General features: G+C 54.5%; 1 protein-coding gene across 1 annotated transcript in view; it reads left to right on the forward strand.

Moving 5' to 3' along the window:
• TWIST2 (twist family bHLH transcription factor 2) overlaps positions 1-13,773 on the forward strand; it is a 78,483-nt gene extending 64,710 nt beyond the window's left edge. The window contains exon 2 of the mRNA XM_045482338.1: positions 12,123-13,773. The gene's annotated coding sequence lies outside the window, so the exon portion shown is untranslated. The remainder of the gene's footprint in view (positions 1-12,122) is intronic.
• Positions 13,774-14,111: the final 338 nt, after the last annotated feature.

Consider the following 14,111-nt stretch of genomic DNA (forward strand, 5'->3'; position numbering starts at 1 on the left):
ATTATGGATTCAGAACTGACTGCCTGCCTACCTGTCTCGGCTGCCAACTCAGAACCAAGCAAACTGCGAGTGGCCGTGGCCGACCCCCTTGGCGTGGCGAACGCTGGTTTTCCTCCTGTGGTGGCTTCGCGTCCGAATGAGCCCCATTTCTTCAGGACACAGGCGGCGCCAGGTGCCCCTCAGGACGGGCCACTCTGGCTGCTGCCCCACAATGCTCCTCGGTAGCCCTCAGACCCCGCCTGGAAGCCGACCTGTGTCTCAGGCTGGGAGGGCCCTGCCTACCTGGGCGGGCCGCTCTACCCTAGTCCGCAACGTTCTCGGAAGGCAATCTGTGGCTTTATGGGAAACCGGACTTGGTGGCATGGGACCAGAGAGTGGGGACATCTGACCCCAGCCCCAGTCCCAGCCTCCAGCCCCAGCCGGCCCCTCCCATACGCGTGCCCAACGCACCCTGCTTTCACCTGGCTGTGCTCCGTCGGTCCCCCCTCGGGCACTTTCTTGCCTGGCCACTCCCCGCACCTTCCAAGACTAGCGGTGCTTTGCCGCCTCCACCCAGGAAGCCTGCCTGAGCTTGGTGGGTCTCCACGAGGCCCCGTCCACTCCTGCCTCTGGGCACAGAGCCCCTCCTGAAGCCCTCCCCGGCAAGGGTCGCCCATCCCGGGAGCCCGTGTCTTCAGGGCCAGCTGGCATCTGTGCTGGGGGCAGGTGGAGCCACGCGGGACCTCCTGGGGGTGGAGCCACAGAGGACCTGCTGGGGGTGGAGCCACAGAGGACTTGCTGGGGGTGGAGCCACGCGGGACCTCCTGGGGGTGGAGCCACAGAGGACCTGCTGGGAGTGGAGCCACAGACGACTTGCTGGGGGGATGGAGCCACGAGGGACCTCCTGGGGGTGGAGCCACAGAGGACCTGCTGGGGGTGGAGCCACAGAGGACTTGCTGGGGGTGGAGCCACGCGGGACCTGCTGGGGGTGGAGCCACAGAGGATCTGCTAGGGGTGGGGGGTGGAGCCACGCGGGACCTGCTGGGGGGGTGGAGCCACGAGGGACCTCCTGGGGGTGGGGCCACAGAGGACCTGCTGGGGGTGGAGCCACAGAGGACCTGCTGGGGGTGGAGCCACAGAGGATCTGCTAGGGGTGGGGGGTGGAGCCACGCGGGACCTGCTGGGGGGGTGGAGCCACGAGGGACCTCCTGGGGGTGGGGCCACAGAGGACCTGCTGGGGGTAGAACCACAGAGGACTTGCTGGGGGTGGAGCCACGCGGGACCTGCTGGGGGTGGAGCCACAGAGGATCTGCTAGGGGTGGGGGGTGGAGCCACGCGGGACCTGCTGGGGGGGTGGAGCCACGAGGGACCTCCTGGGGGTGGAGCCACAGAGGACCTGCTGGGGGTGGAGCCACAGAGGACTTGCTGGGGGTGGAGCCACGCGGGACCTGCTGGGGGTGGGGCCACAGAGGACCTGCTAGGGGTGGGGGGTGGAGCCATGCGGGACCTCCTGCGAGGTGGAGCCACAGAGGACCTGCTGGGAGTGGAGCCACAGACGACTTGCTGGGGGGATGGAGCCACGAGGGACCTCCTGGGGGTGGAGCCACAGAGGACCTGCTGGGGGTGGAGCCACAGAGGACTTGCTGGGGGTGGAGCCACGCGGGACCTGCTGGGGGTGGAGCCACAGAGGATCTGCTAGGGGTGGGGGGTGGAGCCACGCGGGACCTCCTGGGGGTGGAGCCACAGAGGACCTGCTGGGGGTGGAGCCACAGAGGACCTGCTGGGGGTGGAGCCACAGAGGACTTGCTGGGGGTGGAGCCACGGGGGACCTGCTGGGGGTGGAGCCACAGAGGACCTGCTAGGGGTGGAGCCACAGAGGACTTGCTTGGGGTGGAGCCACGGGGGACCTGCTGGGGGTGGAGCCACAGAGGACTTGCTGGGGGTGGAGCCACGCGGGACCTGCTGGGGGTGGGGCCACAGAGGACCTGCTAGGGGTGGGGGGTGGAGCCATGCGGGACCTCCTGCGAGGTGGAGCCACGTGGGAATGGCTCGGGTGGAGCCACCTAAGGCTTGCTGGGGGCGTGGAGCCACATAAGACCCACCGTGGGGGGTGTGGAACCATGAGGCACCTGCGGGGGTGGGGGGTGGAACAGCGCGGGACCTGCCGAGCCAGCCAGGGAAGATGCTGCGGCTTTACACAGGGAGATGCTTGATATAATCTGCTTTGCAAATTACTCTGGCAGGTGTGGTGGATGGAGGAGTTGGACGCAGGCAGTATATTGGAGGAGAAGACATTCTTGCAATGACCCGGGTGAGCTGCAGGGGCTGGGATGGGGCAGAGGAAGGTTGAGGATCCGGGGTCATCAAGGTCGTGCCTCGTAAAGGTGCTCCCTTTAGAAAGATTGACTCCACGCGACCTTTGGCTTTCTACCCCAAACGTCCCTAAACCGTCTGCATGATTTGGTGTTTAAAAGGACCAAGTTTGCTAGATGTGTTGAAAGGGTTTCGGCAGCCGGTGACATACGTGTGTGTCCACACGAATGGTAAGGGTGGGCACAGAGGATCGAACAAAGCAAGACACTCTTAAGAGTGACGGTACTAACGATCACACCAGAACGGGACATAGACCAAAGTCACGGTCCCTACCTATCTGATGCTCCCAGTAAGAGCTGAACTGCTGCTTGTGCAGTTAAACTAATTATGAGGATGGTTACAACAAACGAACAAACGACTTTCCTTTAAAGGGAGGCTGACGCCTTGACGTTGGCTGCAGAGGGTGCAGAACAGCCGGTGGTGCTGGTGTCTGCCTGTTGGCAGTGCTGTGACAGGGCCACACAGACGGGGCAGAGTGCAGAAAAGGTCAGGGGGCCTCCCCTGCCTGCCACCTGCTGAGGTCCCTTCTGATGGACTTATATGGACTGGAAACCCCTGTCCCGAGAGCTTGTAGCCGCTCTAGCTTAGGCAGGGAGCTCTTTATCTCCACTTCTGCCCAGCACAGCCGGGCTCTGGGGATGGCTTCCTGGAGGTGGCAGGATTTAGAGCTCCTTGGACACAGGAGGCAAAGCTCTGCTCGGTGCATCAGCATGGACTGGGAAGCCCTCCCAGCTATGGGGAAGGAGGTCCCTCCAACGAAGGAGCCAGAGCAGAAGATAACAACCGTGGTAGACAGACGCCACGGGCACCTGGACCAGACAGGGTCTTTCCGGAAAGAGTCACGGGTCCCCCTGCAGAGCAGGGCGAGTGCAGGAACTTGGTGCTACTCACAGTAATGTGGTTCTGTTGGGGCCCAAGGGCACTCACTTCTGGCCTCGTTTGGGTGACATTTTTATGGTGTTTCCCTCCAAAGGTGATCAATTAGAAGACGTTGTGTTAGCAGAACTTCTATTGTCTTTACTCATTAACAAGAAACCACTCTTCCCAGCTTGCTTATTCCAAAGCTTTGCGTCCTTTCCTGCTTGGAAATGAAGCACATTTTACCAGCTGGCCTTTGCTGTCTCTATGTCCCCACATAAAAATGTTGTACCTTAAACTCATTCAGTTTCTCTTATTACGTGAGATGCGCAAAGAATTTTCAGAAGCAAATTACCTACCATAGAAATGATGTGTTCCTTGAGAGGCTAGGATCAATCAGGAACCCATCAGATGCAAGGGTCTGTGGGCTTCTGATCTGTGTTTTCTAGAGCAGTGGCCCTCGGCCAGGGGCCATGTCTCCCCAGGCACATCTGGTGATACCTGGGGACAGTTTTGGTGATCACGTCTGGGGATGGGTGTTAGCAGGAACGTGGCCACACCCCCATAACACAGAGGACAGCTCCCACCACAAATAATGATCCAGTTCCAAATGTCAGGAGTGCCGAGGCTGAGAGATGCTTTGGATGAATTCCAAACGTGCCTCTAACTTATTTTGTTTGGATGTGCTCTTGGCTTCAACTCTTTTCATATTTAAAAAAATTTTTTTAAAGTTTATTTATTTTTGAGACAGAGAGAGACAGAGCATGAGCAGGGGAGGGGCAGAGAGAGGGAGAGACACAGAATCCGAAGCAGGCTGCAGGCTCTGAGCCGTCAGCCCAGAGCCCGACGCGGGGCTCGACCTCACAAACCGCGAGATAGTGACCTGAGTGGAAGTCGGACGCTTAACCGACAGAGCCCCCCAGGCGCCCCTATACGATTTTTGTTTTAAACAAAAGTAGATTTTTTTTTTTCTTACGAACCGCGAGATCATGGCCTGAGCCCAAGTCGGATGCCCCACCCACTGAGCCACAGGGGCCCCGGCTCTTTTCATATTTAAATGCATTTATTTCTGCTGTTCATGTGACCTGCCAATGCCACCTAGTTCCACTTTTATTATTTTTCCTTCCAATTTCCTCAGGCCTTCTTGACATCGGACATCGGGGACCCAATTGCTCAACTTCCCGTTTCGGTAAAGGAGGCATTTCAAATCCTGAAAATGCTCCCTGGTGCTGCCGTAGCCATGGTCCCTCTACCTCTCTGCAATTTCTTCCCCGTTTCCTGACTCCAGACGTGTTTTGTGGTAGTCGCCATTTCCTCCTCCATCCACTTGTTGCCAGGGGACGTGTCTTCTGTCACCAAGCGGCCGGGCGCCGAGTTCACATTTTTGTCACTAACGCGCATCTTGCTGCTTTGTGACCAGAGAAAGTGACGAGGGCTGCGGCCCTTCTGCCTGCCGGTGTCGGTGTGTCCTCGCACGTGGCCATCCCGGGTCCTCTGTTCCTGTCCATTTCGTTTCCCTCAAATGTCACTCATTCCGCTCTGGAGGTTGTTTTAGTTTAGAATTCATGAGACTATGTCAGTGGGCAGAGTCGAAACTTTTCAGACCCTCACCGCTCTCCCTGTGCCAAGGCTCCCACTGTGACTGAGTCCTTCCCGGGACCTGTCACGCGCCCGGTCCAACCGGCCTAGACCTAGGCCATCCCTCCTGTCAGCCGAGGTCGGGGCCCCGATTGGAGCAAAGCACTGGGACTCAGACGTGCATGGGGACAGCCAAGTGGACGCCCTAGAAAACGTGGCGGCTGGGTTCCCCTGAGCCCCTGGGCCTGCACAAGCGGCCCCGCCCTCCTCTTGGACAACCAAAGCTGTCTCCCTGCCTGAGGGGGACGCACAGACTTCTCCTTGGGGGACAACGTGCGTCCCAGAACCCACCTCCTCCCTCCTGCCACCAGTGCCATAAATGCGGCCAAGTTGCGGTGTCACCCGGCGGAGGTCTGAACCTCGCCCCACGTTCCCACAGGAGCGGCAGGGCCCTGCGGGCCCAGATGGGGGTGGGGAGGGGAGGTCTGCGAAGGGGGCGTGTGTTCCCTCAGGAGTGACCACGGATGTGCCCTCTGGAAGCTTGGAGAAATCTTGGTCCACACGAGAGGGGGAAGGTGAGGAAGGTTGTGGTGGACAGAGAAAGGGCATCGAGAGTCTGGAAGAAGCAAGAAGGCCACGACCACGAGGCATTTACCACAGCCACGTGCACGTGCCGGGGAGGGCCCAGCATCCCGGAGGCTCAGTGGCGGCTGTCCCCTGTGGGCCAGGGGTGGTGGGAGGAGACACCATTACGGACGGGGGCCTGCCCACAGCAGTGGGGACGGCAGAGTCCTGGAGCGTTAGAAGCTAGGTGGGCACAGGTATGTGGGGACTGGCCTGTCCCGCTGGGAGCTTTAGTGGTTAAGAGAACACGGCGCCTCGGGGGCAAAGCAGGCGGGCTCCCCACGCAAGCCACCATCCCTCGCCCCGCGTCCATGAGGCAGGGGGCACGTTGCACCAGCGTGGAAACAGCTCCAGATGGAGAATCAGAGAACTCAGAAGCGAGAGGAGGCAGATCCCACGTAATCTGGCCCCACCGCTCCCGACTGGGCTGCGCTGGGGCCCACAGCCTCAGCGCTCTCATCGGAGTACTGGGGCGATAAAAACCACCGCCCACCTTCCCTAGACAGCTGTTGCCACAAGCACATTCAGTTCTCGATGGTGCTGTGTGACGTGACACCCCAGGATGGGGACAGATCCCACCAGCATCCCGCCTGCAGGTCTCACGGGCTTGGGCAGCTCACAGAGCTTGTCTCTCAGGGACCAAAGGCCCCTTGCGTATTTTTTATGTTAATGTGAGGGCTACAGGTTGGCAGGGATTGACCCCCCCACCCTCCACCCCACCCCTGCGTGCACCCCACGCCTGGGTGCAGGTTGCCAACTCCCGAGCTCCTTTCCGGGGGCAAGTGCAGGGAATCCCCGCTCCCGACTTGCTCTCTGGTGCCACCACCAGGCGGGCCCTTCCCAGCCCTCCCTCCCTGACCCTGCCATCCACTGCTTCCTGGGCCCTGGGATAGGGTTCTGACCTCAGCCCCGCAAAACCCTGGAGAAAGCCTCGCCAGCCCCCCTTAAACCAGCAGTTTATTGTTACTGGTTACTGATGATGAACATGGCCCAAGAATCTTACCATCCAGCCCTCATGAACACGGCCCAGAGGAAGGGTTGGGTATATACCACTTTCTCTGTCTTGGTACAAAGACAGGCGAGACAGATACTCAGCAAACTCAGGGACCTTGTTGCAATGGGTTGAATAATAGCGTCCCCCTCCCCGCGCCGCCAAATTCCTATTCACCCAGAATACTACGCCTCTATCTCGAAATAGGATCTTTGCAGCTGTGATTAAGGTAAGAATCCTGAGGGGAGATCACGTTGAGTATATGTTGGGCCCTACATCCAATGTGTGCTCCCCCAGAGCCTTTGGAGGGAGCGTGGCCCTGGCAACACCTTGATTTTGTGCTTCTGACTTCCAGAACTTCGAGAGAATGGGTTTCTCTCGTTGTAAGTCGTGCGGCTTGCGGTCACTCATCACAGCGACCCCAGGACCCTGACATCCACGCACACACATGAAACGGACAAACAGAACAGCAGTGCCACTAAGACACCTGCCTTGCCAGGGTCTTCTTTGCTGGTGTGGTTGATGTCCCAGCTTTACCCCCTATGTTTGGTGACGCTCATGAATCCAAACTGTCTCCCAATGGACTGACGATCACCTTCTGTCAGCACTGACGTGGGAAATCGATCCTTCTCTGTGATTATGATAGTTCTCAGACTGGGCCCTTCACTGCCAACCAAATGTCTGCAGGGTTTTTTTTTTTTTTAAGTTTATTTATTTTTGAGGGGGGGAGAGGGGCAGAGAGTGGGGGACAGAGGATCTGAAGCGGGCTCTGCACTGACAGCACAGAGCCTCACACAGGGCTTGAACTCGTGAACTGTGAGATCATGACCTGAGCCGAAGTCAGATGCTTAACTGACTAAACCACCCAGGTCTCAGGTGTCTGCAGATTTAACTCTGGGTCCCTGGGAACCAGCACCCGGGTCATGCCCAGCAGCTGCCCTCTACAGAAGCACCCAGGAAGGGATGATCCCTGGAAGCTGTTGCTCTGCCGGCTTGAGGCAGGCCAGCACTGCCCCCAGAGAACCTTCCAAATTACTCAGCCTCAGCTGTTCAATGGCTACTTCCTGGGTTGCTCCACAAACCTCCCCACCCCTCCCACCACCTGGCCCACTCCTACCCTCCTTCCCCCCACTGACACCCCGGGTAAGGTTTCACGTGACACCCTTTCTCTCCAGCTCTATGTGGCTACTAAAAACACCTTGAAAACCATAAGGCTTCTCGGGAATGTTGGCCGTCATTCTGGCAGAGGGACTCTTCATGCCGATCTGTGCCGACCCGGGCATCTTTGCCCCTCGGGCACCGGACCGAGGACGCCAGCCTGTGGGCCAGTCGTCCACTGGAGTTTCCGTATGCAGGACCAGGAGCCGTGTCCCCCACCCCGCACCTCTCCAGCCTCCACACCGGCCCGGCCGCTGGCTTTTCCTTCGTCTCTGGTCCTCAGCTCCGCCCTGTGGCAGAAATCCTTGGCAGTCACTTCTCTCGGGTCCTCTTCCTGTCATAAAAGACATTCCTGCTTTTAGTGCAAACTTTGTTTCTTTTTTCCCCAGCTGACTGCGATGTTCAAAGAACACAATAAAAAAGTACCTTCCTTTAAAAAAAAAAAAAACAAAAAAACAAAACAACCAAGATGGAAAATCAGCCCTAAATTCCCACCAGGGAGAAGGCACTCAGCTCTTTTGGAACATGTCTACCCTCCCCTCTCCTTCTAGGGTGGATAAATGTCTCCTCCAAGAGGCATGACAGCTCAGGAACATGCACACACACTTGGTTTCCACGTCTGCCATGACCTGGTCCCTGGAGCCCTGCAAAGCCCTGAGAACGGTGTCCCCTTCCAGCCTGTCCAGGCTTTGCTGGGGTCTGCAGGCGTGTGCTGGGACACTGAGGGTCCCCTGGGGGTGAGGATGCTGGTCCCCAGCCTGGGCTCTGAAGATCTCTTTACTAGAGTTATCAGGGTGCATCGTCCGGGGTCTGACGCAAGGGCCCCAGGCCGCAGGCCCCACCAGCAGTCTCCACGGCCGAGTTTCAGAATCGGCCCCTCCCCACACCTTGCCTCCTCTTCGCCCCCCGTGCCCACCTGCCTGGGACAGCAGACACTCTCCCCTCTGGCACTCCAGGCCTCGTGGCCTGCTGGTCCCTGAGACACCATGTCAGCAGATCTTCTCACTGACTCCCCTCGGACTTTGGCCCTCTTTGGCCCCCCATGAGGTCATCTTTGAACTGCAAGGGTCCCAGAAAGCAAAATGACCCACCGGAAAGCCTGCTGACCCTGGAGGCGGGAAGCTGGACACTGAATGTCCAGCGGGGTATCTCCCCTTTAGACAAGTTCATTGACCTCACTGATCGTCAGTCTCCCCGTCGAGGGCACGGGGTGAAACCCAGGGTTAACCTGCGGGGGGACTTCCTCAGGCATCCCACTGAAATAGAGATGGAAATACTCAAAGACACAAAACCTGGCTGGTCACGCTAGAAACTTTGTGTATGGTGTGAGGTAAGGGGACGGCTCCTTTTTAGATGGAGAGATCCAATTTTGCAACACCGTTGCCAAAAGGCCGCCCTTTCTTCCAATGAGTTGTCTTGGTGTCTCTTAAGAATTGCGACCGTTTCTGCTTGAGCCTTTTCTGGGTTCTCTATTCTGTTCTCTGTATCCGTATGGTTACCTTATGCCAATGTTGCATTTTAATTTCTGTGTTTTTATAGAAAGCCCTGAAATCATGTGGTGTCAGTCCTCCAAGTTTGTTCTTTTCACTCTTTTTTTTTTCAAGATTATTTTGGCTATTGAAGGTCTTTGTACTTTTTATAGAAATATAAAATCAGGGGCACCTGGGTGGCCCAGTCGGTTAAGCGGCCGACTTCAGTTCAGGTCACAATCTCGCGGCCCGTGGGTTCGAGCCCCGCATCGGGCTCTGTGCTGACAGCTCAGAGCCCGAAGCCTGTTTCAGATTCTGTGTCTCCCTCTCTCTGACCCTCCCCCGTTCATGCTCTATCTCTCTGTGTCTCAAAAATAAATAAACATTAAAAAAATTTTTTTAAAAATATAAAATCAGCTCTGTGATTTCAAAAAAAGCTGCTAGAATTTTTACTGAGATTGCATTAAATCATAGATCAGTTTGAGGAGAATCTCCACCTCAATATTATTGAATCTGCGGGTTTATGAACCTAATATAATATTCCAAAAGGTAGAGCTCCTTTAACTTCTGAATATTTTGTGCTTTTCAGCACAACAGTGTTGTACATTTTTTGTTAAACTTATTCACAGGTTTTATATTTTTATGCTAGGGTATGGAGGAGACACGGTGATTCTTTAATTTTTTTTTTTAAAAATCTAATATATATATATTTTTTTTTAATATGAAATTTATTGTCAAATTGGTTTCCACACAATGCCCAGTGCTCATCCCAACAGGTGACAATGAGCCCCTTTCTGACGGTGCTTTGCTGATCCCCACCCACAGCCTTGGCCGTAGATTAACCACACACATTCACACGGGGGTCAGCGAAGCGGGAAAGCGGAGATACATAGCCTGGGGGGTGGGGGTGAGGCTGTGCAGACAGGAGGGAGGGGCAGGTGTGGGCAGAGACCAGCTCATCTGGGTGGAGGGCCAGACGGCGGGTACCATGGCCACCGACCGCCCGCAGAGCTCCCAGGCACCACCTGACCGCTTTCCATAGCCTGCCCTCTCCCTGCCCCAGAGACCCGTGGTCCCAGTCCCCACGCTCCTTTAGCAAAACCCCTCAGCTCTTGATGTGCAGTGAGCCCTTTCTGGGGCGGGGGGGGGGGAAATTGATGAATGAACTTTCACATGATTATCAAATTTCTCCTTTTCTCTTTCTCCCCAAATGCACTGGGACCTAAATTCAAATAGCAAACACTCTATTGGTTAATTTGGGGGGAACTTTTAATGTGTTCAAAATGGAGTCTTCCCACTCAAGGACAAGGGTACCCCCCGTTCTTTTAGCTCACAATAAAGAACTGAGGTCCTATTCGCCAAGGTTGCGCACATTTCTTCTTATTTTTATTCGTGGCTTTTTCTGTCCATGGTGAACGGATTCCTTATTGCATTTTTTCTTCCTTGACTTTTTAATAAAGGGAAGCAGGCAGGTTTTCCACTGTAAAATCATTCTGCATTTCTGCACCACACCTTTCCTGCTGAGGGTGTGATATTTGTTTCACGCACTGAGACGTTGGTTGGCAAATATTTGGTTTCATATGCTTGGGCTTCCCGTCACTAGCGACGTAGTCTTGTTTCTTGCACTATCCTTGTCAATTTTGAGGAGTAACATTATATGGGCTTGTAAAATATATTGGGGAAGGTTTTGTCTGTTGCTAACATTTCATCGTGCATAACACAGGAATTATGTATGTCTAATTACTATTTGAAATGATTCTCCCTTGAACCACTTGAACTTGGTACCTATTTTGGAGATAACACTTTCACGATGTTTTCTGATCTTAATGCTTTTGGTTTACTTAGAATTTTGCTGTTTCTGAAATTGATGTTTTAATTTGTATATTCCTTTAAAATCATCCATTTCATAAAGATTTAATTTTTTTAGCATACCATTTTCCACTTTTTAAAAGAATTCACTGTTTCCTTCATTCTTAATTTTTCTTATCTTGGATTTTTTACTCTTTTTAAAAAAAGTTCATTAATTAACTAATTAATTAATTTTTTTGAGAGTGAGAGAGCAGGGGAGGGGCAGAGAGAGAGAGAGGGAGAGAGAGGTCCCAAGCTCAGGGCTCGAAGCCATGAACTGTGAGATCATGATCTGAGCTGAAATCAAGAGTCAGTTGCTTAACCTACTGAGGCACCCAAGTGACCCCCTTTTTCTCTTTTTTAAAATAGGTCTAGCCAACAATTCTATCAGTTTTGTTGGTTTTATTTGAAAGAACCAGCTCTTGAATTTTATCTGTCAATTCTGTTTTTTTTTTTCCCTGTTCGGGATTTTTAAATTCTTTTATTTTTCTTTCCTTACTTTTGACATATTTGGTCTTCTTTTCATTCCAATGTTCAATTTCTTTGTATTAGATCATCATCCTCCTTATTTCATATATAAAGTATTTAAGTCTATGAATTTTCCTCTGTTTGCAGCTTTGACCCCAGCAGGGAGTAGTGAATTTGAGGATTCAGGGTCATAGTTGGCTCGTTTATATACGCGCCATGCCTAAATGATTGTGCTGTTCTCACCTCATTATTCTTTCAATAGCCTGCAACAGAGCCTTTTCTTGGCCTCACGGTAAGGAATTCAATATTTCCTCATCTGAAAGCCCAGAGTGACTTGTGCATAAATGTACTCATTTATTTCATGTCTGTCCACCTCACTAAATTTCGAAACTCTTGGGGGGAAGTTCGGGTCATTGGTGTGCCTTAAACCTTGACACGGTGACTGGCATATAAATAGTAATGGTAGTAATAATAATAATGGCCTTTGTTCAGTGCTTTCCAGACAACACACTACGACTGTTACATGTGTTGTCTCGTTTAGTCTCCAAAACTGAGAAGGTGGCGCTCCTACCGAGGGGGAAACCAAGATTCAGGGTGCGTGAGGTGCCCAAGGTGTTGGGGCTGGTGAGTTGGGGTTCTGAGCCAGCTGAGGATCCTAGCTACCTGTCCTAATGGTCCCCACGTCCACAGGTGAGGTGATAGGTCCTATTCCACACTTGGCACTGGGTGATCCCTGAGAAATTTTCCCACTTTGTCAACTGATTCTTGCCCTGCAGGAAGCGGGAAAGACACGGTTCATCCACTTGCTTGAAGAACTTGATGGAAAAGGACACAACAAGTGGTCGTTCTCTGTCCTGGCTTCATGCAAGATGACGACAGGAAGCTCTTTGCTCAGTGCTTCTTGGCCACCCGTGGACTTTTCTCCTCTGTCTCCTTCAAGTTTGCTTCTTCAGCTGTTAGGAAGTAAATCTGCACTTTGCCCAAGACAGGCCTTTGTGCCAACCTCCAGGCCTTGGGCCTTTCCTGGGAGCCTCCTGACCCCACTTTCCATTCAGCCATTTGGCCACAAACACGGATGGGACTTCCAACTTCTTGACATTCTGCACGTGGTCGGAACACCCAGGTATCTGAGCAGGAAAATGAAAAAATACTCCTCTGACCCCTCTCCTTTCCCCACTTCCCATGAAGAGCATGGAGCCCTCCTCACTTCCCAGCACGGCTTCAGAGGGAAGGTCAGACCACAGTGGGAAAGCGCTTTGGACATCAGCCATGCTGCATCGTACTGTGATTCGAAACTCCTGATGTGACCACGGACCTCGGGTGCCCTTAACCTCAGATGCATGCTGCACAGTCCTTCCTGGCGACCATACTCTTAAGCAGCGAACCTGACCACATCACCGCCGCCCCCTTGGAGCCCATCCATGGCTCCAGAGTAGGGTCGCCCCAGCCCTGCCAGGCCTGCTCCCTGAGATCAGCCCCTGCTCCTCTCTCTAGCCTCACCCCTCATCACCACTCTCACCTCTGTGTCCCACACAAGGCCAAACTCCATTCCCTGGACCCCTGTGTGGGGCCGTGCTGAGCCCCCACCCAGCCTTCTGCAGGCTCAGCCCACTCCCCTCATTGCCCCAAGCCCTCCCCATCACCGCCCCTTTGGACTATGGGCTCTCCTGTCCTGCCGGACGGGGCTTCTCCACCCGTTCTGATAACCAAAGTGCCCACACGTGGCCGCCATTGCTGCTGTCTGTTGAGCGTGTGAACGGGTGATCTCACTGCACAGAAGCCTCCAGGGGTGTCTGAGGATGGGAGGTGGCTGGCACAGGCCCCCCTTGTATCCTGAGTGCACCTGTCCAGCAGGTAGGGGAGGCCAAGACAGGACTCAGCACCCACGCTCATCCAAAGATCCGATTAGGGTGGGCTTGTAACATTTTGGACTACAGCCCGTCTGAGAATCGAGGATTCCCACCTTGCTGCCCCGGAACACCTCCAACCAACCCGGACACACAGATTTCCAATCCCATTCATTCCAGAAGACTGCGTATCCCGTGTCCTGGGCCCCCAGAAAGATGTGTGCAAGTCCTAATCCCTGGTGTGTGTGAATGTGACCATATTTGGAAAAGGGGGGCTTTGCAGATGTGGGTTAAGAATCTTAATCATCCTGGATTAACTTGGGGGGGGGGCCCTAAGCTCAGGGACGAGTCTTTACAAGAGGAGACGCAACGGAGGACAGACCAGGATGGAGGCCGCGAGCAGGGGGCCGAGCCTGGGCCGCGTGTCCGCGAGGATTTCTCGCAGCCCCAGAAGCTGGAGAGAGACAGCGCAGCGCTCTTTCCTGGAGCCTCTGGAGGGGTCACGGCCCTGCCGACACTTTGAGTTTGAACTTCTGGCCTCCGGCACTGTGAGAAAATAAAGTTCTGTTGTTTTAGGCCACCCGGTTTGTGGTAATTTGTTACGGCAGCCCCAGGAAAGGAACACACAGGCCCTTCGTGGTCCTACTCTTCCCCGTCTCCAGCTCCCGCTTCTTCCTCCAGGCAGAGCCAGCGTCCAGCCCGAATGCTGCTCTCAGAGATCCACCCGGGGCCTTCCTTCCAGGAGGAAGGAAGAACTTTCTCTTCTCAGACGTCACCTTCCCCGGAGCCCCAGGCCGCCACCGTGCCCACCCCCTACCTTGTAACACAGCCTGTGGTTCACTGACTTTCTTGCTTATTAGCCTCCCCCCTTCTTCCGCCAGAACGTAAAGTCCACCAGGCCAGGGATCTTGGTCTATT

This window comes from Leopardus geoffroyi, chromosome C1 (genome assembly GCF_018350155.1).
Source record: "Leopardus geoffroyi isolate Oge1 chromosome C1, O.geoffroyi_Oge1_pat1.0, whole genome shotgun sequence".
Lineage (NCBI taxonomy): Eukaryota > Metazoa > Chordata > Mammalia > Carnivora > Felidae > Leopardus > Leopardus geoffroyi.